The sequence below is a fragment of the Bufo bufo genome, chromosome 7, assembly GCF_905171765.1.
Source record: "Bufo bufo chromosome 7, aBufBuf1.1, whole genome shotgun sequence".
NCBI classification, from domain to species: domain Eukaryota; kingdom Metazoa; phylum Chordata; class Amphibia; order Anura; family Bufonidae; genus Bufo; species Bufo bufo.
In genome coordinates, this window is record NC_053395.1 from 111,273,049 (window position 1) to 111,300,210 (window position 27,162).

Here is a 27,162-nt window from a genome sequence, read left to right on the forward strand (position 1 = left end):
CCCCCATACAGTATAACGTCTCCTTGTGGCCCCCCATACAGTATAGTAGCTCTTTGTGGCCCTCATACAGTATAACGTCTCCTTGAGGCCCCCCCTACAGTATAACGTCTCCTTGAGGCCCCCCTACAGTATAACGTCTCCTTGAGGCCCCCCTACAGTATAACGTCTCCTTGTGGCTGCCCCCATACAGTATAAATGTCTCCTTGTGGCCCCCATACAGTATAACGTCTCCTTGAGGCTGCCCCCATACAGTATAATGTCTCCTTGTGGCTGCCCCCATACAGTATAATGTCTCCTTGTGGCCCCCATACAGTATAATGTCTCCTTGTGGCTTCCCCATACAGTATAACGTCTCCTTGTGGCTGCCCCCATACAGTATAACGTCTCCTTGTGGCTGCCCCCATACAGTATAATGTCTCCTTGTGGCTGCCCCCATACAGTATAATGTCTCCTTGTGGCTTCCCCATACAGTATAACGTCTCCTTGTGGCTGCCCCCACACAGTAGCAGAGTTAGCAGAGTACTGTTGCATTTTAGTTGATGTATTATTTTAAGCCATGGCGATAGCATGAGGTCAGGAGCTGGACTCCGACCATCACTTATGGCTTCCAACTGTATTACAGTTGGCACCTGGCTCTCATTGCCGAGACTGTAATCACTATGCTATGCACTGTGGTACAGACGTATTAGTGTATAGCACAAACGATCAAAAGATCACAGGCTCAAGAAAAAAAAAAGTATAAAGTTTTTAAAATTATATATAAAAAAATAAAGTTACAAATTAATTAAAGGCCCCATTCCTATTGATTATTCTGAATATATTTTAAAAAAATTAATAAATATAATAATTGGTATCACCACATTTTCCCCACGACCCAATCTATTAACGTATCTCATTATTTTACGCTGAACACTTTGTAAAAAAAAAATGCCAGAGTTGCTTTTGGTTAGCCGCCGCCTCCAAAAAAATAAAATAAAAAAAAAAAGGTCCCATGTATCCCAAAATGCATTTTTCTTTACCAAGCCAATTATTTTCAATTTTTGCAATGGGCCCATCTGAACTGCAAATAACTAATTTTGAAGCCAGCCTACATGTATTATTTTTTATTTATTTTTTGCGCAGGACATAGACCTTTCTTGTCCCAATAGAAAACATGTAGGGCATTCAAAAAGAGAATATTGGAACATGTCGGAGATGTCCGTCATAAACGTGACAAACCATTGTCCAGACATGTTGTACTCCAGCATGGAGCAGACCCAAATACACTACGTTTCTCTATGATAGAGACTATAAAACACTCTATCAGAGGAGGTGACATAGACACTATCTTGAAACAAAAGTCCAGATGGATTCATAGGTTAAGTACCATGTCACCACTGGGACTTAATGAGAACATTGATTTCTCTTGCTTTTTATAGTCTGTCATGAATTATCGATATAAAAGTGTGGTTATATTATAGCAGTGGGTTGACTGTAATGGGGAGGGCATGTAGCCATCTCCTACACCCTGCTATCCCACCTTCTCTTATAGTGAAAAAGGTGAAAGTTAAAATTAAATAAAACAAGAAGAACAAAATTAAATATAGCATAAAAGCTAAAAAGAAACATACACGTGATTGACGGAAATGTGTAGGACGTTAAATATAAAAATATATAACTGTACGGTCAGATGTAAACATAGGGACTATAATGCCCCTATCCAGCATATACATCCTCATCTGTACAGATATATATATATATATATATATATATATAGCAGGGATCCACCTATGTATTTTTTGTCTCCTGCCAGGTGAGATGTATAGCATCACTGATTGATCTACCTTGTGTGAGTGGGAGTCACTTAAATAGTTATATTCATATGGGTTGGCAGACATCTGCATAATCCGGATGTGATTATGTGGCTCTGAAGATGCTGTCTTTACCGTCTAAAGATCTCTCTGTAAGGCGCCTCTTGAATGGAGGCTGGGCCGTGGTGCGGGGGGCGACGCGAACGGGAGGAGCGGCTGCTCACTGATGGGCGGCGCGATGACGCAGGAGGGGAAGAGCTATCGTGACGCTCCTCTCTGGGGCGCATCCGCTTGAGGGAGTGGCCAGGCTCTAAACGAAACGTCAGAGCCTCTGGTGCCCTCCCCCCTCCAGCTCTTCTAACACTGCCTCGGCTCAGAGCCTCTGGTGCCCTCCCCTCTCCAGCTCTTCTCACACTGCCTCGGCTCTGGTATACGATCGCTCATGTGCAGTACATACCAGAGCCGAGGCGATATCTTCTCCGGCAGCAGAGGGGGGAGGGGAGACTGGGGGGGGCATTAGTATAGCATGTAGCAGAGCTGTGTGTGTACAGGGTGTGTAGTATAGCATGTAGCAGAGCTGTGTGTGTACAGGGTGTGTAGTATAGCATGTAGCAGAGCTGTGTGTGTACAGGGTGTGTAGTATAGCATGTAGCAGAGCTGTGTGTGTACAGGGTGTGTAGTATAGCATGTAGCAGAGCTGTGTGTGTACAGGGTGTGTAGTATAGCATGTAGCAGAGCTGTGTGTGTACAGGGTGTGTAGTATAGCATGTAGCAGAGCTGTGTGTGTACAGGGTGCATAGCAGGAAGTCTGGTAGACACGATTCTTTTAACTAATAAACTCTCAGACAATTATCTGAGTCCCTGCAATAACTATAGCCACTACATCACAGTCTGCTCCACTGCATTCACTGCAGCAGTGCTGTGTTTGCCAGGAGCGAGTCCCTCTTGACCTTCGGTTCACTTGAGAGCCGACTCCGCAAGTGAACCGAAGATTCGATTCATGAATCGGTTCTTTTGAGTGAACTGATTCAAATGAACCGATTCATGAAAAAGATCCAAACTTCCCATCTCTAGCTGCAATGTGACAGGAAGATCTTCTGCCAGTGTGAGCTAGGAGATGATCATGTTTGTTTTTGTTTTTTTGCAAAGTGCAGAGCAGGGTGAAGGAAAGGTCAGGTTGTTCACGCCCAGAAATATTCATGAGGCAGAGCTCAGGCTTTGTTGTTATACGCCCCCTCACCTTGTACTTCAGCATGTAAACAAACAATGACAGAACCATGAAAAGGTGGACATATGGGTTTTAACTTGATGAAATCTAGCTTAACCAAATTATATGTATATCCTGATGGATTTTAAGAGGTTTTATTTTTTTTTTTATTAACTCGGATAACCCCTTTAATGTGACCATTAATGTGTATCGTCGGCAGACACACTACCAGCTCACATATGGATATGGTGAAGTGTTTAGATGTCTGTCTTTAGGGGGAACAAATCTATCCACTAAGTCCATATAGGGCTGTGACCCTGTTTTGTGTGGTTCTGACTGTACCGTCCAAGAGTGTGGATTGGTGGTGTAAGGCTGTAAAGATTGAAAGCCTAACACTGGTGACAATCGTATTGTACTGTCATCCATGATAAGGAAGATTGTGTCCTGTTCATGCTAATATTGATGCCTGTTATATATCCCCTGATGAGCCCAGGTTATTGGTATGGGCAAAACGCGTTGGGAATTATATATATATATATATATATATATATATATATATACATACCAATACCAATAGTACGCTTGGCATCGTAATGAACGTCTGCGTCACAATAATGCACCACTGTGAGCATTAAGCAGCTGTCTAGAATGTGTATCATAGAATACCTCTCTTTTTCACTCTAAACGACATTTTGGACCCAGCATGTATTTATATGATGCAATAATCGGTGAATATATCTTTATTATTTTCTGTACTTAGCCTAGGTTACTCCCTAGGAGACTGCGACCAGACCCAGTCCTAACTATCACCAATAGGGGTATACTAGGGCAATACAGGAGGTTCCTGAACACGGGATCGCCCCTATCGGGGCGGCCATTCCGTTTTTTAGGCAGTAATAAATATCTTAGGGCAATATCCAGGGACAGGCCCATTCTAGAAACCATCATCCTGCCTAAAATCAAACGTCCTTTAGGGATCTCACCAAGATACAGAAATAACTTGTTTCAGAGCACTGACCGCTGGTCCATCTATAGAGTGTCGATTTTAGTTTTTTCTTTTTCTTTCTTTGTTCTAATGGGAGTTTGTTATTTTACACGTATTATATAATAAAGGCTACGTTTTAAGGCAGGTGGTACCCTGTGATTATACAATTTATACATGCCATCCGTATTTATTCTCCCTCTGACGGGACATTGTCTTAACTGTGACTACTTTGTCCCAATAGATGACAGATATAATTTTAAAATAAAATTGCCGTGTTTTTCGCCCTATAAGACGCACCGGCCCATAAGACGCACCTAGGTTTTTGAGGAGGAAAATAAGAAAAAAAATATTTTGAACCAATAGGTGTGCTTTTGGTGGGTTTTTAACTAATTGTGGTCTGTGGATGGCGCACTGTTATGGGGGATCTGTGGGTGACGCACTGTTATGGGGGATCTGTGGGTGACGCACTATTATGGGGGATCTGTGGGTGACGCACATGGGGGATCTGTGGGTGACGCACATGGGGGATCTGTGGGTGACGCACATGGGGGATCTGTGGGTGACGCACATGGGGGATCTGTGGGTGACGCACATGGGGGATCTGTGGGTGACGCACATGGGGGATCTGTGGGTGACGCACATGGGGGATCTGTGGGTGACGCACATGGGGGATCTGTGGGTGACGCACATGGGGGATCTGTGGGTGACGCACATGGGGGATCTGTGGGTGACGCACATGGGGGATCTGTGGGTGACGCACATGGGGGATCTGTGGGTGACGCACATGGGGGATCTGTGGGTGACGCACATGGGGGATCTGTGGGTGACGCACATGGGGGATCTGTGGGTGACGCACATGGGGGATCTGTGGGTGACGCACATGGGGGATCTGTGGGTGACGCACATGGGGGATCTGTGGGTGACGCACATGGGGGATCTGTGGGTGACGCACATGGGGGATCTGTGGGTGACGCACATGGGGGATCTGTGGGTGACGCACATGGGGGATCTGTGGGTGACGCACATGGGGGATCTGTGGGTGACGCACATGGGGGATCTGTGGGTGACGCACATGGGGGATCTGTGGGTGACGCACATGGGGGATCTGTGGGTGACGCACATGGGGGATCTGTGGGTGACGCACATGGGGGATCTGTGGGTGACGCACATGGGGGATCTGTGGGTGACGCACATGGGGGATCTGTGGGTGACGCACATGGGGGATCTGTGGGTGACGCACATGGGGGATCTGTGGGTGACGCACATGGGGGATCTGTGGGTGACGCACATGGGGGATCTGTGGGTGACGCACATGGGGGATCTGTGGGTGACACTTATGGGGGATCTGTGGGTGACACTTATGGGGGATCGGTGGGTGACACTTATGGGGGATCTGTGGGTGACACTTATGGGGGATCTGTGGGTGACACTTATGGGGGATCTGTGGGTGACACTTATGGGGGATCTGTGGGTGACACTTATGGGGGATCTGTGGGTGGCTCTTATTGGGGTCTCTGGATGGCACTGTTATGGGGATCTGTGTATGACACAGATATGGGGGGGGATCTGTGGATGACACAGTTATGGGGGGGGATCTGTGGATGACACAGTTATGGGGGGGGATCTGTGGATGACACAGTTATGGGGGGGGATCTGTGGATGACACAGTTATGGGGGGGGGATCTGTGGATGACACAGTTATGGGGGGGGATCTGTGGATGACACATATATAGCATCTTATGCTATGTGTCATCCACAGATCCCCTCCATAACAGTGTCCCTGTAGTGAATGACCCTCAATACAAGAGGTGGGGGTCGCATCTGCTTTTAGAATGACAGCGGGGCCCGTGCAGTGACTGTATTCTACTACACGGGCCCCGCTCACTGTATCATCGTATCTGTATTCTTTCAAAATATTTTTATAAAGTTTTTCAAAGTGTAGATACACTTGCAAATTTAAGTAAATTATAAGTACAAACATGGAATTGTAATACTTTACATGTTGTTACATATTATTAATAATGTTTACATGTTGTATATTCGTCATTCCATTTGTAGTTTAGAGAAAAAAGAATACAAATAATGTGAGTTAAATAACTTACATTTTGAAACTGTAGGTGAGGCAGTGATTTTTGATCGGTTCTGAAGTTGTGACTTCATTAGTATATCCAAGTCTCTAATGAAAGGAGACTTAAATTCAGTCGTTAATTCCTGAATCAACATCTGGTCATTCCAGGTGCTTATTGAGTTTCTCAACTTTGGTTTAGTTCATGGTCAGTATCTGTATTCTGTAATAGTTAACTGTGTATATAACGTAAATCGCATAATCAGCGCTACTTACAACTACAAGCGCTCGGTAGGTAGCAGAGAGGAGGGAGGAGGCAGGCCGGGAGGACGGGCGCTGGCAGCGTGAGTCACTACGTCATGCGCCCACGCCGTCTGCTTCATTCATAAAGTGGGCGGCGCAAGCGCGTGACGTAGTGAGTGACGCGCCGCCCGCCCGTCCTCCCAGCCTGCCTCCTCCCTCCTCTCTGCTACCTACCGAGCGCTTGTAGTTGTAAGTAGCGCTGATTATGCGATTACATTATATACACAATTAACTATTACAGAATACAGATACGATTATACAGTGAGTGGGGCCCGTGTAGTAGAATACAGTCACTGCACGGGCCCCGCTGTCATTATAAATGCTGTAGAACTTACGTGATGGTGATGTGTGATCAGTGGTGGGATTCCTGCGTCTAAGATGGTCCACTGAAACCTGGGAAAAGGGAAAAAGTAGAAAAAAGAAGAATTTAATAGCTAATGAATGAATGGCAAAAAGCATTTGAATACAATATATGGAATTACTACTATGCTGGTTAAACTAGACACGGGAATGATATGCAAGGTTTGATATCAGCCCCATTAAATATATATTATGCACAAGAACCAATATAGACCAATGGAACTGTGGTTGGTGATAATGCCCTGAGAGGCGAAATGTACATATATAGAAGATGCACAGATAAATAGACACTACTCTGTGTTTGGAGGGAATGCTGAGCACCCCTCTAGACTACAGAGTATGGGAGGATAAGTAGGCACTAACGTATACTAAGGGTAAATATGTCTACTCACTTTTCCGACTAGGAATGGATTTTAAATATTAGATTGCTAGATAAAGGATTGATAATAATTATAGAGTATCACTAAATACACATTAAAGATTGATAGTAAAATTTATGCACGGCACTTTAACATTTATAATATTTATGACAATGAAATGGATTTATGACCATCAATGTTTACATCAATGATTGGGATAAACCCCGGATATTTTATATGCACTTGTATTTGTATATGTATATGAATTATGGATGCACTTTATGCACATGACACTTTGATAGATAGATTTGATGTCAAGCAGGGATGTGTCAATGCATGCATGGAAAATGATACTGGATGAACCTGTCAAGGGGCATGGATATGCCATATAGTGACTTATATGAATATGTATGTACTTTATGTTGACACGCATGTGTGCATGCCATGTGGATACACATGCGTGTCTAACATACATTATGAAAAGACATCAATAATTCCAGCTCCGATCCATGCACGTACTGTCCATGCCTATACTAGATAGGAGATGTTATGCTGTGGGAGATGTTGACTCCTCATAGCTGCATCCCCTTATTTGGGTTATAGATATATTATTATTATTATTTTTCCAGCATAGATTAATAAGGTAATTGTGTAATATATATAGAAAAAGCTTAAAAGAATAGGACGCAACCTAAGTCTCGGTAGAACCATATTCAGTGGCGAACTTATCTCTGTATAAATTACAGATTGATACATAGGAGAAATGGAAGAGCAACACCAGCAATAGATACATAGATGAGAAAGTACTCCCATATATAATATTATGAAGATGAACAACCTGATGGCTCCTGTGCGCATCACGGATCGAGGCTGGGAGGACTTCCGCTGTCCGGACGGGCGCGATCAGCGTGACGTCAGACGTGTCTGCCCTCACTTGGATCGCGCTGATGGAAGGGCGGAAGTCCCATATGCACCCATATCCTACGATCACGGGATGCGCCGCTATAGGAATCATCAGGAACGGAACCACATGATACAGGGATCGATAGTCATTGGTCATGATGCACTTAAAAAGACCTCCCTAGCCATTAGAAAGTAATCCTCCTGAAGAAGCATTAGCGAAACGTACGTCGAGGAGTACGCCAGATAGAGACAGCCCACACGCACGCCACTGAATATCGGGTAAGCGAGCTATTAGCATGGTCCGGCATATTCACTTATATTATGAATGACAAATTGAACAGTCAGGATGGTTGGAATTGGAATGTGTGGACAGCATTGACGCCCGATATATATTTATGCTTGATTCACCTCATAGTGGAGATAATTGTGCTATCATAGTTAGATACAGCTTTAAATATACATGCTGATCCAGACCCTGTGTGCACCTATACTTCCTATTCTATTGAGAGAATTGATATTAATTATAACTGTTAGTGGTGGATGCATTGTGGACTGCCTTTTGAGGCATGCTGTATGGTCTCTACATTTGTTTGTATGTTATTTTATGTCATAATAAAATTTAACTTTATTAGGTAATATGTTGTACCGATTCTCTTTTTGTTGAATTATAAATGCAGATGCCAGCCCCCAGCCCCTCCTCCCTCACAGCTGATACACCTGCCGCACGGCATCGCGGCGGGTGTATCATTGAAAATACGGCAAAATCAGCAGCATTCGCCCCATAAGACGCACTGCTATTTCCCCCCCACTTTTGGGGGGGGGGGGGGGAAGTGCGTCTTATATGGCGAAAAATACAGTAAGTAAAATTGAGAATTATGAAAAAAGAAGTAAATTTTTCCTTTCTTATATAATTTTTCTGTTACAAAAGATTAAGACAAAACGTTTCTAAAACCATTACTGCATGCTTACAGTATATTGTGAAAATGGATGCTGCTTGTGTAAGTTATCCACTGGCTGGGCTCAGCACAAGACTTCAAAGGACTTTGCATTTTTGGTGGCCTTTTTTCTATTGATGGTTCTATGGCACTGTACTGCCAGAACAGATGTTGTACTGTGCCGAAACATTAAAAACTTCTTCAAAGTGACTTTATTTTTAATGTTGACCCTCTAATTCATCTTGGGAAAATTTGGACATTTTAAGCTTTGGCTTTTAAAAAAAAAAAATTGTAAATTTTATTTATTTCTAATTATCTATTAAAAAAATAATAATCCTCAGCTCCATTCACTGATGGCACAAAGGACTGATGGAATGGGGGGAGTTGATGGCAAGGGGGGAGCTGATGCACAAAGGACTGATGGCACTGGGGGGAGCTGATGGCACAGAGGACTGATGGCACTGGGGGGAGCTGATGGCACAGAGGACTGATGGCACTAGGGGGAGCTGATGGCACAAAGGACTGATGGCACTGGAGGGAACTGATGGAACACAGGACTGATGGCACTGGGGGGAGCTGATGGCACAGAGGACTGATGGCACTGGGGGGAGCTGATGGCACAGAGGACTGATGGCACTAGGGGGAGCTGATGGCACAAAGGACTGATGGCACTGGAGGGAACTGATGGAACACAGGACTGATGGCACTGGAGGGAGCTGATGGCACAGAGGACTGATGGAATGTGGGAGCTGATGGCATTGAGGGAGCTGATGGCACAGAGGACTCATGATACTGGGGGAGTTGATGTCATAGAGTACTGATGGCACAAAGGACTGATCTTGTATAATATTACCTGCTGAAGTGTGTGTAAATAAGTATACTGTTCGTGTGCAACAAACATTTTTTGTAGAGCAATTGACTTCTATGGGTTCGAGATTTGCATATTTAGAACCAGAATAGGACATGTTCAATCGTTTGTGAAACCGATATACAGAGGTGGAAAGCAGGTGTTTTCATCTGTATGTTAGTTCTGCAAGACATAGAACATGTCCTATTCTGGTCTTCAAAATTCAGACTTCGAAGCCATAGAAGTCAATGGTTCTACAAAAAAGTGCAGGTCACACATGGACAGTATACTTATTTAACAGGTGCGCAACTGGCATACCACAAATGCATACGGTTGTGTGCATGAGGTCTAATGCCATCTTTTTTGGTCCTGCCTGCTGAAGGGTTTATCTTGGCCTTTTACGTGTGATACACTGTGTGATACGACCATCATCAGCCCGGGGAACACTGTCCGTATGCAGGCCGCATCTCCCAGGCCAACTGCACTCTCCTGACCTAAACTATCCCATTAATGTATGATACAGCCAGTATCTATCTGATTAGGGGGTATATGCATGATAAGATGAGTGCACGACAGTGGCCGTGCGGTCAGGTAAAGACTGGTTGTATCACATATTACTATCATACAGCCAGTCTCTATCTGATCGTGGGGTATTTACACATAAGGAGGTGCCCCAAGTCCAGATATAGACTGGTTGTATCACACATTGCAATCATACAGTCAGGAGGGTCAGAGATGCACGGTCAACCTGGAAAATGTTGGCGACACATGGACTGTGATTCCTGGGCCGAATTCTAGTCGTTTGCATGAGCCCTATAACACATACTGAGCCCCCATATCAGTAACCACAGTGGCCCTATAACAGTGACATCCACAGTGCCCCCCATTACAGTGACATCCACAGCATAGCGATCATGAGTAAGGGGGCGTGCCCCCGAAACGTCATGCTTGAATGTGCTACAACTTGGCGTTCTCTGAATATATGGGCCTGCGAGCCATGCAACATTTTCAATTTTGAAGAATCAAGTTATGAAAGTACCGATGGTGCTTCAGAAGTGTAATACTCGCCTCATCTATCAAAGTATGCTCTAAGTGATAAATGGCTGAATTGTATATTAAGATTGTTAACGCTAAGTCAAAGTGAGACTCTGAGTCAGCCTAGGATTGAAAAAGTACGGGAGTACATCAATTGATCCACAGTGCCCCCCCTTACAGTGACCGCCACAGCGCCCCACAAGTGCCATACACAGGATAGCGATCAGCCAGGCTGCTCGCTATGATGTGACTCATACACAGCACTTACATCACGCTGTGTATGAGTCAGTACAGCCTTCACACACAAGCCTGGAAACTCAGAAGACGGCTAGCGGTCCAGGAACAGGAGCAGTAATGTGCAGGCATCAGGACCAAGGAAGGCTGTCAGGAGGCAGTGACGTCAGTGATGATGCACTGTCTCCTGCTTCACAGAGGAAAAGAAGAAGACGTGAGGGACTGGAAGACGTGGAATCGCTGGAGGAGCAGTCACGTGACCGTGACATTTCAAGCAGGGGTCAGAGAACCCCTTTAAGCCAGGCTGTCATATTCTGTTTAGAAAGAATAGGCTTTCTCCTGGCAACTCTTCCAAACAAGCCATACTCGTTTGGTCTTTTTTAAATTGTATTGTCATGAACTTGAACATTTAGCACGCTACGAGAGGCCTGGGGAGTCTCAGGCTCTTGGGTTCTATTGCAACGTCTCTGAGCTTGCACAGTCTCATCATGGAATGAATTTGCTGGGACATCTACGGCTGGGAAGATTGTCAACTGTCAGTTTTAAACTTGTGAATAATATTTCTCACTCCCAGACTTGTTCGTTTTTCTTTAAAAAGCCCTCCTACTGTGAACTTATTACCTGTATTAATTGCACCTGTTTAAACTTGTTACCTATATAAAAGACACCTGTCCACACACTCACTCAATCACACTCCAACCTCTCCACCATGGCCTAGCCCTAGACCAAAGAGCTGTCTAAGGACACCAGGGACAAAATTGTAGACCTGTACAAGGCTGGGATGGGCTACAGGACAATTGACAAGAAGCTTGGTGAGAAGGAAACAACTGCTGACACAATTATTAGAAAATGCCAGACACAAGATGACTGTCAATCTTCCTCGGTCTGGGGCTCCATGAAGGATCTCACCTCGTGGGGTAAGGTTGATTCTGAGAAAGGTCAGGAATCAGCCCAGAACTACACGAGAGGGTCTGGTCAATGACCTGAAGAGAGCGGGGATCACAGTCTCAAAGATTACCGTTATTAACACACTACGCCGTCAAGTATTAAAATCCTGCAGGGCACGCAAGGCTCCCCTGCTCATGTCAGGACATGTCCAGGTCCGTTTGAAGTTCCTTAATGAACATCTGGATGATCCAGAGGAGGCATTGGCTGTCATGTGGTCAGATGAGACCAAAATATAACTTATTGGTATCAACGGCACTCGCTGTGTTTGGAGGAAGAACAAGGATGAGTACTGTTGAGGAAGGGTTGAGACGTATGCATATATACAGTACAGACCAAAAGTTTGGACACACCTTCTCATTCAAAAAGTTTTCTTTATTTTCATGACTATGAAGGCATCAAAACTATGAATTAACACATGTGGAATTATATACATAACAAACAAGTGTGAAACAACTGAAAATATGTCATATTCTAGGTTCTTCAAAGTAGCCACCTTTTGCTTTGATTACTGCTTTGCCCACTCTTGGCGTTCTCTTGATGAGCTTCAAGAGGTAGTCCCCTGAAATGGTCTTCCAACAGTCTTGAAGGAGTTCCCAGAGATGCTTAGCAATTGTTGGCCCTTTTGCCTTCACTCAGCGGTCCAGCTCACCCCAAACCATCTCGATTGGGTTCAGGTCCGGTGACTGTGGAGGCCAGGTCATCTGGCGCAGCACCCCATCACTCTCCTTCATGGTCAAATAGCCCTTACTTTCAAAGTCTTCCCAATTTTTCGGCTGACTGACTGACCTTCATTTCTTAAAGTAATGATGTCCACTCGTTTTTCTTTACTTAGCTGCTTTTTTTCTTGCCATAATACAAATTCTAACAGTCTATTCAGTAGGACTATCAGCTGTGTATCCACCTGACTTCTCCTCAACGCAACTGATGGTCCCAACCCCATTTATAAGGCAAGAAATCCCACTTATTAAACCTGACAGGGCACACCTATGAAGTGAAAACCATTTCAGGGGACTACCTCTTGAAGCTCATCAAGAGAATGCCAAGAGTGTGCAAAGCAGTAATAAAAGCAAAAGGTGGCTACTTTGAAGAACTTAGAATATGACATATTTTCAGTTGTTTCACACTTGTTTGTTATGTATATAATTCCACATGTGTTAATTCATAGTTTTGATGCCTTCAGTGTGAATCTACAATTTTCATAGTCATGAAAATAAAGAAAACTCTTTGAATGAGAAGGTGTGTCCAAACTTTTGGTCTGTACTGTATATATAATGTATTTTTTGCGGCATAAGACACACCGAGGTTTTAGAGGAGCACAATAAGAAAAAATATATTTTTCATTAGACCTCAGGTCAGACCAGCAATCAGACCCCCAATGTTAATTAGACCTCAGCTGACAGCCCCAATCAGACCCCCAGTGTTGATAAGACCTCAGATAAGAGACCCATGCCTCTCATCAGCCCTCACACTGTGCGCAGCCACAGCACAGGGGACAGCCAAGGACTAGGAAGCGGTAAGTACAGAGCTTCACAGGGCGTGGCCTGACCGGGGATGTGAGCGGCTGCAGTGTGTGTCGGCTCCCGCTTGTACTGTTCAAATAGCCTGCTCCGTGGGCTTTATCGTTGGCAAAGTCCTATTTAAAGTTTATATCTGCGTGTATACTTACTCCGGGCCGCATTTGAAAGTCGTCCCATGGCTGGTGGAGCCGGCAAGAAGAACAAGGAGGCGGCTGGTGGCGCAGAGCGGGAGTCACAAGATCGCGCCGGCACGCTCCCAGGGAAGAGGCAGGGCAGAGCGGGAGGCACCCCGGCCGCAGGACGGAATGCAATGTCCTCCAGGGCTACACATCAAATGCCGGAGCTGAAGGGGCCGTATATGGAGGAGGAGGAGAGGATATCTGACCCGGAGACAGCTTCCACAGGAGGAGACAACTCTGATATGGAGGTTGGTGCAGCGGGGGCTGTAATGGCTGAGGAGGAGGGGGACATGTCTACCCACAGTGCAGAGCCCACATTGAAAGATGTCCTCCAGGCTGTTACTAGATGTGGAGTGACCCTGAATACACTACAACAGCAAGTGGGGTCCCTAAAGCAAGAACTGTCCTTTATACGCCATGACCTACAAAAAGTTAATGAAAGAATGGGGAAGGTGGAGGGTCGTGTCAGTGAAGTGGAGGATAAGCTACCCCCTTTCTCTCCGGGGCGTCCCGCATCCATGATCATCAAATTTCAGCACTAATCGCCAAGTCTGATCACTTAGAGAACCGTCTTAGACTCAATAATGTGCGGCTTTTGGGGATCCCTGAAAAAGTTGAGGGGCAAGACCCTACCTCATATTTTGAAAATTGGCTTAAAGAAGCATTTGGCACTGAGGTGCTTTCACTGCTGTATGCGGTAGAGCGGGCGCATCGAGTTCCCACCAGACCGCTGCCACCGGGAGCGCCACCGCGTCCTGTTTTGATTAAATTACTTCACTACCGGGACCGAGATGCCATATTGCGGGCAGCCAGAAATCGCCCCGACATTGCTATTAATAGGCAAAAGATTGCGTTTTTTCAGGACTTTTCATCAGAGGTCCAGAAGAAGTGGAGCCAGTTCCTAGATGTCAAGCGGCGACTTCGCTCCTTACAAGTGTCCTACTCTATGATGTACCCAGCACGTCTGCGGGTGGCTGCTCTGGGATCTGTTCATTTCTTCAATGCACCGAAAGATGCGGCCACGTGGATCGACCAGCATGAACGTCAGCTGCGACAGGAGGAGAGGTCGTCCGTTTACTACAAGTTTCCATCCTTAGTTTTCACTAGGTGACCTGTTGGAAGGTTATCCCTCTACTGTTCTACTACTGAACTGCCCACGGAGCACGTGTATCCTTTTATGGCGAGGGACAATCTCGCTCAGCAGAAGTAGAGAGGTTGTAACGTTACTGTTGTACCCGGTTTCATGGAGGACTTGTGCCTCAGCCTGCTGGAAGACGCAATGCAGGCGCGATTTTTTGGTTCCAGTTTTTGTTTTTACTATATTTTTTTTGTTTTGGGGATTATTTACAGTATATCTGTGATGCTCTTTATCTGTGATATCATGCTTGCCCGTCGGTGCACTACGGCCGTAGTACTGTTTGTACCTACAACACTCACGTTACATTATGTTATTGACTGGGTCATTTTCCTAGTATTTAAATATGGCTAATGTATTTACTGTTGTTAGCTGGAATGTGCGCGGTCTGGGTGATCCATCAAAGCGATTTGCCGTGCTGGATTATCTACGCCCGTACTTTCCCGCTATTATATGTTTGCAGGAGACCCATTTTCTGCAGGAAGGGGCGCAGGCATTCCATAGGTCATGGATGAGCCATACATTTCATTCAGTGTTCTCTACATATTCTCGCGGGGTTAGCATCCTGGTTCATAAGTCAATCCCTTTCCAGGTCCAGTCGTCCAGTGTCGACCCTGACGGCCGCTTCGTATGTATTCACTGCACTATCTACACGCAGGAGCACCTGCTGGTATCACTATATATACCGCCACCTTATAGCAGTGTGGCGTTGAGAGGCGCCCTGACATTAATAGTAACCCTGACATTCCAGTTATTATGGTGGGGGACTTCAATAACACTATACACCCCTACTGAGATAGACATGGGGGGACGCAGGTGGAAGCTGAGGGTCCTGTTTCATCCTTTGGTAGATTGCTGGAGGAAGTGGCCCTGATAGATTTGTGGCGTGTCCGTCATCCCAAAGTGCGTCAGTTTTCTTGCTATACTAGATCGCATGAGGCCTTGTCACGCATTGATCTGGCGCTGGGATCTGAATTGGTGTGTAGGCAGGTGGAGGAGGCAGGTGGCTAGGGCTTTGTCTGACCATTCCCCTCTGCTTTTGCGATTGTCCATGGTTCCGATATCTCAACGGTTGTGGACATTTAACTCTTTTTGGCTGCAGGTGATCGATTGTCCCCATGTAAGCTCCACTATACAGGAATATTTTACCTTAAATGTAGGCTCAGCTGCAGGCGGGGTGGTGTGGGATGCCATGAAGGCTTGTTTAAGGGGTACGCTTATTCAAGGGATTAGTAGGGCCAAACTTAAAAGTAGACAATTTGGAGAGTTTTTGAGGGATCGGGTGGGGGTGACGGAGGCGCAGTATGTGGAGAAGGGTGATCAGTTATCTTTATCCGTCTGGAAGGAGGCACAGGACGCATATAACTCGCACGTTGTGGAGCTTGCACGTACAAAACAATCCTTTCAGCGACAGAAGTATTATGATGAGGGAGAGAAGGCGGGCCATTTACTGGCTACTGTGGCTAGGGCGCAGACCGTGTCGGCATATGTTACAGCTTTACAGGGGGAGGACGGAAGGGACATAGTGGATAGCCAGGCCATAGTGTCGATGTTCCATGCCTTTTATGCTGATTTGTACCAATCTCGTCTAGATTATAATAGGGAAGATATATCACTGTATTTGCAGGGGGTATCCCTGCCTAAGTTGTCAGACTCAGATAGTGCATATCTAAATGGCCCACTACAATTGCTAGAAATCGAGGAGGCGGTGGCCTCTATGGCAAATAATAAATCCCCAGGTGCTGATGGGCTGCCGGTGGAAATCTATAAGAAGTTTGGAGACATCTTATTGCCCCAGCTGCTGAAGGTTTACCAGGAGGCCTCAGAGACTGGGTCGCTTCCTGCGTCAATGCAAGAGGCTATTATTGTGAGTCTTCCAAAACCTGGGAAGAATCCACTTCTTCCAGATTCCTACCGGCCAAGCTCATTGTTACCCACAGATATAAAGATACTTGCTAAGGTGCTGGCTTTACGCCTTTCTAAGGTTATCTCTTCCATTGTACATATGGATCAGTCAGGATTTCTACCGAACAGATCTACAGCGATTAACATCCGACGCCTTTATCTTAATATGCAGATCCCGGTAGATAACCCAGGGGATAGAGTCATTTGTTCCTTAGATGCCGCTAAGGCATTCGATAGTATAGAGTGGGAGTATTTGTGGGAGGTACTGGAGAGGTTTGGTTTGGGGGATAACTTTATAGTGTGGGTGCGGTTGTTATATGGTGGGCCTACAGCTCGGGTGAATGGATGTTTATCAGAAGGGTTTCGGCTTTATAGGGGAACTAGGCAGGGCTGCCCCCAATCTCCGTTACTATTTGCCCTGGCTATAGAGCCATTGGCGGCTATGATTCGGAGTCATGCTGACGTCATTGGGTTTAAGCGGGGCGGGTTTCAGGAGAAAATAGCATTGTATGCGGACGATGCCTTACTGTTCTTGGCCGAGGCTAGAGAATCCCTTCCAGTAGTTATGGATGTGATTGGCACTTTTGGGCAGTACTCTGGCCTGGTTATCAATTGGAGTAAATCGTCCCTCCTTCCTATAGATCAGGTAGATCATTCTGCGGATTATGCTCAGTCAGGATTACAGGTGTTGAGTGAATTCAAGTATCTGGGGGTGGTGGTGTCTAGGAAGCTTACTGATTATGAGATGATCTGGATGCCTCAGCTGCTTTACCTACTACATAATTCCCCTATATGGTTACCGCTCAGATTTTTTCACTCAGTTAATAGACTGTTTAGGGAGCTTATATGGAGGGGGGGCTCAGCAAGACTGCGGCTGGAAATACTGCAGAGAGGTAAAACTGATGGGGGATTGGCTCTTCCAAACCCGTGGGTGTATTTCCTAGCTTCCCAACAAGAGCATATGAGGGGCTGGGAAAGGGGAGAGGGAGATACCCAGCATAGGCTACTGAGAGACTTTTTGGTGGTATCAAATCTCTATGAGGCGTTAGAGGCAGATAAGCTAAAGATGTCGGATGTGGCGTTCCCTACGCTGCGCCTCTTGCATAAAATGTGGTGGAAAGTGAGGGACATGCAGGGCATTAAGGGCATAACGCAGTATACCTCTATATGGGACACCCCGTGGTTGCCTCATTTAGGTGCTTTGCAGGGAATGAGGGGTTGGCGTAACAGGGGCATTATTAGAATTCACCAACTTATTGATAATAATGGTCTTAAATCTTATGAGCAACTTCAGACGGAAACTGGATTGCCGTCCTCCGATTTCTATAGGTACTTGCAGCTGCGCCATGCCTTTCGGGCTGACCAGGACGGCGGTATGTTGAGCACGGTACTTCAAAACAAGATTATTGCGTTTATAGAGAAGAGGGATTCCTCCTCTGGAGTTATTTCTTTGCTCTATCAGACCTTGCTGGATCTATTTCTGCAAGACCACCCGATAAATAGTAGGACAAAATGGGAAGCGGAGATGGGGCCGTTAGAGGAAACCCAGTGGCCGGAGATATTGGAGAGGATTCCGCAGCTCTCTCTCAGCGAGGCCCATAGGCTGTCGCACCTATATCTAATTCATAGGGTTTATAGAACTCCTCAGTTTCTGTTTAATATTGGACTTCAGTTGGACTCCAAATGCCCGCGATGCGGGGAGGAAGCAGGTATGCTACACATGCTGTGGTCGTGCTCGGCACTGGAAGGTTTTTGGCGCACAGTGCTGCATCTTATCAATTCTCTGTATGAAGTTACGCTGGATGTGACGCCATTTGTCTGTATATTGGGGTATGTGGAGGACTTGCCAATCACTGAGCCCAGGAAGATAGCAGTGGCCAGAATGTTGTATATGGCTCGTAAGCTGATTGCTCAACATTGGCTGGATGAGGGTAGTCCTAGTAAAACCGAATATATAGCCAAGATTAATTGGTTACTTAATCTGGAACGAGGGGTCTATAGGAAGAGGGGTGCCATGGCCAAATTTGAAAAGCTCTGGACTCCTTGGATTGATGCCCCCGGGCTGGCGTCCAGGGAACTTCAGAGATACCGTCTGGGATTAGTGTGAGGGTACTATCGCTCATTGTATATATATGGCTTGGTGATTGGCGATTCCTCATAGAAGACATAGAATGCTTCTACGATATGCAATGTAATGTGGGGAGGTTATGGCCGATAACAAATGTATATTCCAACTCCAATTATAAGATCACAAATTTTCTCTCAAAATTTTGTGGGATTGTTGTAGGGATGGGGCTTGTGCCTGTGTAATTTTTATGTGGATGTACTGGTGTAACCGAATGTTGAAGCTACGGAAGATGGAGGGCATCGCAATGATGGTTTGTGGGGGGAGGGTATGTGGGGGTTGGGGCCTTATGTTTGTATTATTATTAAAAAATGCTTAATGCTAATAAAAAATTACTTAATTAAAAAAAAAGTACAGAGCTTCACCGCTTCCAGGTTCTCCGGTACTAATGAGCGCTTCCATAATGGAAGCACTCATTAGTATTTGCCCCAAAAGACGCTGGGGACTTTTCCCCTACTTTTGGGGGCTAAAAAAATGCGTCTTATGGGGCAGAGAATATGATAGTTACTAGTTTTAGTAATAGTATAGCAGACTTTGTGGGGGGAGATTTATCAAAAGTGCTGTAAAGTAAAACTGGCTGCATTGCCCATAACCAATCTTATTCTGGATTCTGATTGGTTGCTATGAGCAACTAAGCCAGTTTTCTTTTAAGCCACTTTTGATAAATCTCCCCCACAGTCTGCTATACTATTGCTAAAACTAGTACCTATATTTTATTTAATTTTTTTTTAAGAAAAACAGGGAAAATCTGTGTATGCAGTCTGCTATACTATTACTAAAACTAATAACTATAGCTATGTTTTTTTGGTCTGTACTGTATATATATATTTTTTTTAATTAAAGAAAAAAGGGGGAAAATGTGAGTATGCAGTCTCCTCTCCTATTACTTAAACTAATAACTATAGCTATGTTTTTTTTTTTTTTACATACACACATTTTTTTTCCCTTTTTCTTTCATATTTTTTTTAAATATACCGTATTTTTCGCCCCATAAGACGCACTTATGGCAGTGCATCTTATGGGGCGAATGCTGCCATTTTTACATCGCTAACGCAGATACATCGCCGGCTGCAATGCTGCACAGCGCAGCGATGCATAAGCAGGGAGCGAGGAGGGGCTGGAGGCCGGCAACTCGAGGTGGGGCCTGGTGCAGTCAATGTACTCTTACACCGGGCCCCGCCACTCACAGCAGTATACATATCTAAATAGTAATCCTTAACCTCGAGTAACTAACTTTAAAGCAGCGCTATCCTGTTTACTACCTTACAATCAAGTTCCGGTAACAGGCAGAGCGGGCGGCAGTGTAACTTCACTCACTTCACGCGCCTGCTCCTCCCACTTTATGAATTAAGCAGGCGCGTGGCGTGAGTGAGTGACGTTACACTGCTGGCCGCTCTGCCTGCTACGGGAGCTTGATTATGTGGTTACCAAGACGGGAGCTTGATTGTAAGGTAGTAAACAGGATAGTGCTGCTTTAAAATTAAGTTGCCGTACTCGAGGTTAAGGATTACTGTTTAGATATGAATACTTATAGAAGATATGGTGGCTCACTCCGCTTATAGCTGTGGATGGGTGCTAACAAGCCTAATGACTCACCCAGTCAAAAAAGAGATCTAGAGTATATAGAGAGGCTGAGCACTCTCCACCTGGACCACACAGAGACTGACACAATAGGTACTGATGATAATATTTATTACACCTAAATGAAGAAGATCGATTTCTAAAACTGTAATAGAACAATAAAATATTCAGAATAAAATACAAAGTAAAACAGCATAACTAACTGGGCATACAATAAAATACAATGGGTACTTTGTAAAACTCGGAATAGTTCATATATAAATAATCGATGGAAGTTCAATGAATAAATAATCGAAGATATGAAAAAAATCGAGAGGTATTCTATGTCGAATAGCTACTCGAATATTCAGGTAAATGTCCGGACACAGTTCGATAAATTTCTTTCGATTATTTCATTCGGTTATTTCAATATATTCGACGAATATTCCCTGTCTGGCAGAATAATGACAAAATAATAAATCACACTTGCGATTGCCGTCTGACTAAAGCACAGTGGCGTCCCACGTGGCTGAAAATGTCAGATCCGGCAGTACCTCGTTATGATCGTTCAGCTGGAGCGGTGCAGGCAAGTTAGCAGCCCTCGATGCGAGTATTCTCCAGTAGATATTCTCCAGTGATTTTCTCGGTTTTTTCAGGTGTAGTAGCAGTGTGGATCGAATGTAGCGTTGAATATATGCCAGAAAAGTTTGTCAGGGTAAAATTTCCAGTCCGGGTTGTTGGGGTCAGGACGTTCATCAGCTGATGTGCGGGTCTTAAAATCAGACGTGTTTCGGGGTCTTTTCCTAGCCCCTTCCTCAGTGGTAGCTTCCATCGATTATTTATATATTAACTATTCAGAGTTTTACAAAGTACCCATTGTATTTTATTGTATGCCCAGTTAGTTATTATGCTGTTTTACTTTGTATTTTATTCTGAATATTTTATTGTTCTATTACAGTTTTAGAAATCGATCTTCATTTAGGTGTAATAAATATTATCATCAGTACCTATTGTGTCAGTCTCTGTGTGGTCCAGGTGGAGAGTGCTCAGCCTCTCTATATACTAGATATGAATACTGCTGTGAGAGGCGGGGCCCAGTGTATTGGGGGACACTTATGGGGGGGGATCTGTGGATGACACATATAGCATAAGATGCTATATAGTGTCATCCACAGATCCCCCCAAAACATGTTCATCCACAGATCCCCCCATAAGTGTCATACACAGATCCCCCTCCCATAACAGTGCCATCCACAGATCCCCCCCCCCCCATAACAGTGTCATCCACAGAATTCCTCGATAACAGTGTCATCCACAGAATTCCTCCATAACAGTGTCACCCACAGATCCTCTCCATAACAGTGTCATCCACACAGTGCTCCAGATGGCAACCAAAATGGTCGCCAATGCGACTTAGAATTAGAAGATGGCGACAAGACTTTGCAGTCTTGTTGCTATTTGCGCCTAAACCCCCTGCTGCTCTGTCTCTTTAAGAAAAAAAAAAAAGGCTTTCAAGGAGTCTGCTGCCCGCCGGCTTTTTCTTCTGTGGTTCCTTTTACACTTAGCCGACACGCTCTGGTGTCAGGAGAAAGCCCCACCTATCCACTTCGCCATTGGCTGCCAGGTCTAACCCGCGAATTACAGTCTGCTGGTCTGGTAGGTGAGGAGAGCTCCTCCCACTGATTCGTCAGAGCCGCCCGTTCACTGAGCCGTGTGTTATAATTCATGTATAGTGTAATGCTCCCCCTGACATGACCTGACACATTGCCTCAGGACTGTGCCTCTACCGAGCACGATGCGGCCTCCACATACCAGGTAACGAGACTGACGAGCAGAGGCTGGGCTCTTTTTAATGGAATCTGTCTCTCTGCCCTGAAATATGTCATGAAGCCGCTCAGCTTAGATTTCATGCTGGCTCTGACACGGTGGTTTTAACCTTCAGCGCTGAGGTTACATAGTAAGTCTGCCTTGTAGCCGAAGATAAATGGATCCTGTGAAACCTCCCACATGACAGCGGTGTGATCTCCAAGTTTATCATGTACTGCAGAGGCTGCTCGCGGTGTTGAGTGGTTAATTATATAATTTTATAGTAACCCTTTACAATCCTGGGTGCATCATAACTGCCATGTGTTACAGCAAAGAAGGGGTTTTCTCACACTGGGGTCCCCACCAGTCCATAGACCCAAGGGGCCACAGTGCTAGGTAAAGTGTCCCACTCGAGTTTTCTCTGAAAGGTGCCTCTGACAACCCCTACTGGATACGGGCAGTGGGGCGGAGGTGACGTTCCGTCAGAAGTGTTCGCTGTGTTTCTGGTGACGGTCCCTACAGTAATCCCCCCGATAGGTCGGTGACAGCCATAGCCACCCTCTGCCGTATCTGACAGTCCGGTCACAGCCGAAGCCGCCCTCTGCCCTGTCTGATAGTCCCGTCACCGTCGCTGTATCGGGTGACGCCCCTCTTCAGGACTAAGATCCTCATACACATTAGATGCCAGTGGCTGCATGCATGGACTCCTGTCTACTTTCCTTGCATTATATGTTAAATGATTGTGATGCAAGGGAAGCAGATCTCCACTGTGGCCAGTAATTGTCTTGATGCCACTGCAGTCTAACCTTTTCATAGAGAAACCCAAGATAAGCAGCGGAGGCCGGGAAGCGAATGAGCCAGAACCCAGCACATAGGGATTACCAACGTGAATCTGGCTAGTCTGACAGGACATGGAAATGAATGCACAACCCCTTTAACTGCGTGGGCTGTAGCTTAGAAAACCCCATGCTCCTAGTCCTAAGCATCCCAGCTATATTATATGTATTTTAAATTTGGCGACTAAAAATGTCATTTGGCTCCTAAATTTTTCAGGTTAGGAGCCAATGGCTCCTTGATATTTTTTTTAGTCTGGAGCCCTGCCACAGATCCTCCTAATAGTGTCATCCACAGACCACCATTAGTTCAAAACCCACCAAAAGCACACCTTTTGGTTAAAAAAAATTATTTTCTTATTTTACTCCTCAAAAACCAAGGTGCGTCTTATAGGGCAAAAAATACGGTATTTGGGGGGCGTGGCTTGGCTGCTGAAGGCAATGGCCGCATAGAGGAGTAGCTCCTGCAGCAGAGCGACTTTTAATCAGCGTAAAACCTCAGTCACCTCGTTTTATTCAGTGCCCCCTCCACTCATGTCCCTTCCTGACAACATGGGGAAGACAAAGAAGTCCCTGCCGAAGCTAAATAACGCGAATTTGGCCTTTTACTTCGAGAAGGGGAGAAATAAAGATGCCGGCGACTTACTGAGCAAGGAGGACTTTCCCGCTTCTGTCCACAGCGATTCTCCGGCACAATCGGTTAGATCGCTGTCTCCTCCATCTGCACCAAGCTCCCCGGTATATCCGGAACCGGCTCTACCATCTCTTCCCCCTACTCCTGAGGGAACGGGATCCCCCACCGCTACCAGAGGCAGACCTGCAACATGGCGCCCGGAACAACCAGTCAGAGCGGCCGCAACCCTCAGGCTATGAGCGGCAGAGTTCGAGAGGAGACGATCCTGTATATTCACAGGTCAGTGATAGGGCTGCGTTAGAGAGTTCCTTACTGCATAACAATCAGGCAGATCCTCTCTCTAACCTGCCAACCTCAGACAAGCCACCGACAGAGGCGACTTTAAAGCACATACTGCAAGCGCTATACAGCAGGACATTGTCGCAGTAACCCATCCGATAACTGCAAGATTGCAAGAGATGGAAGATAGAGTCCTGCATGTAGAATCGAAAATGGGCGAGTTCGCCACGTCTCAAAATACTGTGATTGATGCTCACAATGATATGATGAGGAGGTTGAAACCATTAAAAGGAAAATGGTGGACTTTGAGGATCGCTCACGTAGAAATAATATTAAGTTTAGAGGCATCCCAGAAGATGTTCCCCCTAAAGATCTGACTGCTTACATCAAAACTTTCTTCTGCAAGTTATTACCAAAGCTAACGCAGCAGGACCTCATTATTGATAGAGCACACAGGGTTCCTAAACCAAAACACCTGGGCCCTGATATACCGAGAGACACTCTAGCGAGAGTCCATTTTTTCCATGTGAAAGAAGCCATAATGTTCGCTGCTAGAAAGGTTGGCACTCTGCCTTCCCCTTTCCAATCCGTGAAATTTTTTGCTGATCTATTGGCAGTGACTCTGAAACAAAGGCGTGATCTCCTGCCTATAACTGTCTCCTTACGTAATTCCAATGTTCAGTACCGTTGGTGCTTCCCCCTGAAATTGCTAGTGCATAAAGATGATAGTATGCATGTGATCCGCACCTTGGAAGAGGGCAAGAATCTACTCAGTGAATGGAGAATCCCGCTATCTCATCCAGATACAAAGAATTCTGCTACCATCCCTGCAATCCCCCAAGAGTGGAAGCAAGTAAGCCGAGGAAGAAACCGGAAAACATGAAGGAACTCTTAGTCGCAGGTTAACATCCTTCCATCGGCTATCCGCATCCATATGCGGAATGTCGGTGGGTAATAATTCAATTAAGAATTATTAATTATTGTCATAAAAATAATTAATCATAAAAAAATTAAATTTATAAAATTTGTCATAAATTCTTAAAATCATGACCTGGTGAATTGTAGACGACCTAATTGATACAATTCACATCTGAGTCCGACTATTTCCTCAGATAATAAGTTCTTTTGACGTGAGATGACGTTAATGATAAAATGTAGTTCTACATTATACAATAATACGCAGGTATTATAAAAATATGCAGATTTATTGGTTACAAGATTATAAACATATATAAGTAAATAAACATAATGATACATGCAAATGAATATATGTAGCGTTAATATAAAGCATTACAAGCTTAACAATACATGTGAGTGGAAATAACTTGTCACATTATAACCGAGCTATTATTAGGTTAGGATGTCAAAATAGGAACATAAGTTATATATATTACTTCTGTTCAGAGAAAACCTCATGATATCAAGATGGGCAAATCCATTCAAGGATATAACTTAGAAGAGATAACTGTATCCTTTCGCCCAATCCTGGACTATTTTCACATATATAACTTTTTGGTAAGACTATTAAGACAAATAACAGGGATCTAGGATCTTAAATGGGAAGGATTTGAAACAAATCTTCCTTGTGGGAATCCATCACTTAGCTTGGCGAAGAATGTTCTATCAATATATATATATATATAAGCAATTATTTAATGTTTTGCTAGATTATGAGTCTAGATTCTTCTGCAGGTAGAATGAAGCCTCACAATATCCTAAGACTACATCTCAATATGGAGATGATCAATTAATTTAATCATTTATTTATTCGCCAATCTAGATGGTATAATTTCACCCACACTATCAAATTAGTCTTAATAAAATGAAATATCATTTTCTGTGTCTCTTACCAAGTCCTAGTAGGAATCTCACTTCTGCTCCTAGGAAAGCTGGGTGGTCCATCATAGCACATCTCACCATGGCTTTCATCTTGATAGACCTCAACTTCTCCTCTCCTTCCTTCTTTCTCCTTCCTTCTCACTTTCTCTTACTTTCTCTTACTTTCTCTCTATGGCTTATGATCCCAAACTTATCAGTTAGACACACCTTCCTAGTTTGGGAACTTTCCAATCATTGTCGGATGGGCGTGACCATTGATAAAATGTGACATCATAACCCTACCCAGAATGCATTTTTGCTACTGTTGTAATGTCACCTACTGACACATAGGTGGCACTGCTGTATAAGCTATTTGCATCATAGTATAAAGGGTTAACTTATATAAGTCCGAATATACATTTTGACCTTAGAAGCTTTAATTCAAAGCCATAGGGATTAATTCTGACACTTGTAGCAATTAGAGACAGACCTCTAGGCGTCTCACTTAGTGTTTCTCACACTGTTTATTTGTGGATCGTAAATTCCCTTGTTTTCTCACAAAGATATCAGTACCTCCTCTGTCATACCAAAGATGTGATTAATTGTTACAAAATACACATCTTCACAGACACTCTTCTTGAGACAGATATTCCCCTAATGAGAAATATATATATACTGGATACATGTTGTCTTCGTAACATATAACAATATAATATAAACAAATATATATATGTCCTACTGATTGTCTTATGCTAAGGACTAACTAAGGCTCATTAAATGAATAGATACATATTATATATTTTGCTTCATTAATAAATGCCTAATTGTATAGGTAATTATCACCAGCTGCACAAAGCTTATCTTTTACTCCCGTCATAAATTTAAGTAAGTAAACAAGGATGCCTCTTCTCAGACTGGTATACTCATGGGAAGGATAACACTGAAAAGTATAAACCTTTGTGTGACCTTAAATTGGCCTACTCAAGACATACAAAATTGCAACTATAGTCGAGCATGGCTCTTAAAGGAAATGAACATCCATTTTGACAATAATGAATTGGATATCAATGCATTTACCTATAAAAAGGCCCAACAGGAAAAGCTCTCTAACCTACGGATCTAATTGTGAAGGTCCCCGGGTCGTAGCGGGCCTTATTGTTTATTGCATTAGAGGTTTTTTCTCTTTACTGTGATTCCATTATAGGTGCAGGTTCCTCCTTTCCGGCGTTGCAGATGTGTTAACCCATTTTTTGATCTGCGAGCCTGACTACTTGCAAGAACTTCTGCCTCACCTGACCCTATTCGGGTTAAACTGTTCAGGTTGCTATGTTTTTGTTACTGTTATTGTCACTACAATGGCTATGTTATCCCATCCCGCTAACCTTTCTTATAGGTTATCA

The 27,162-nt window shown here is 44.5% G+C and overlaps 1 long non-coding RNA gene across 1 annotated transcript in view; it reads right to left on the bottom strand.

Annotated features, from left to right (window-relative positions):
* LOC121008107 overlaps positions 1-27,162 on the bottom strand; it is a 98,793-nt gene that overhangs the window by 16,022 nt on the left and 55,609 nt on the right. Inside the window, exon 2 of the long non-coding RNA XR_005780518.1 lies at positions 6,686-6,743. This is a non-coding gene — a long non-coding RNA (uncharacterized LOC121008107). The remainder of the gene's footprint in view (positions 1-6,685; positions 6,744-27,162) is intronic.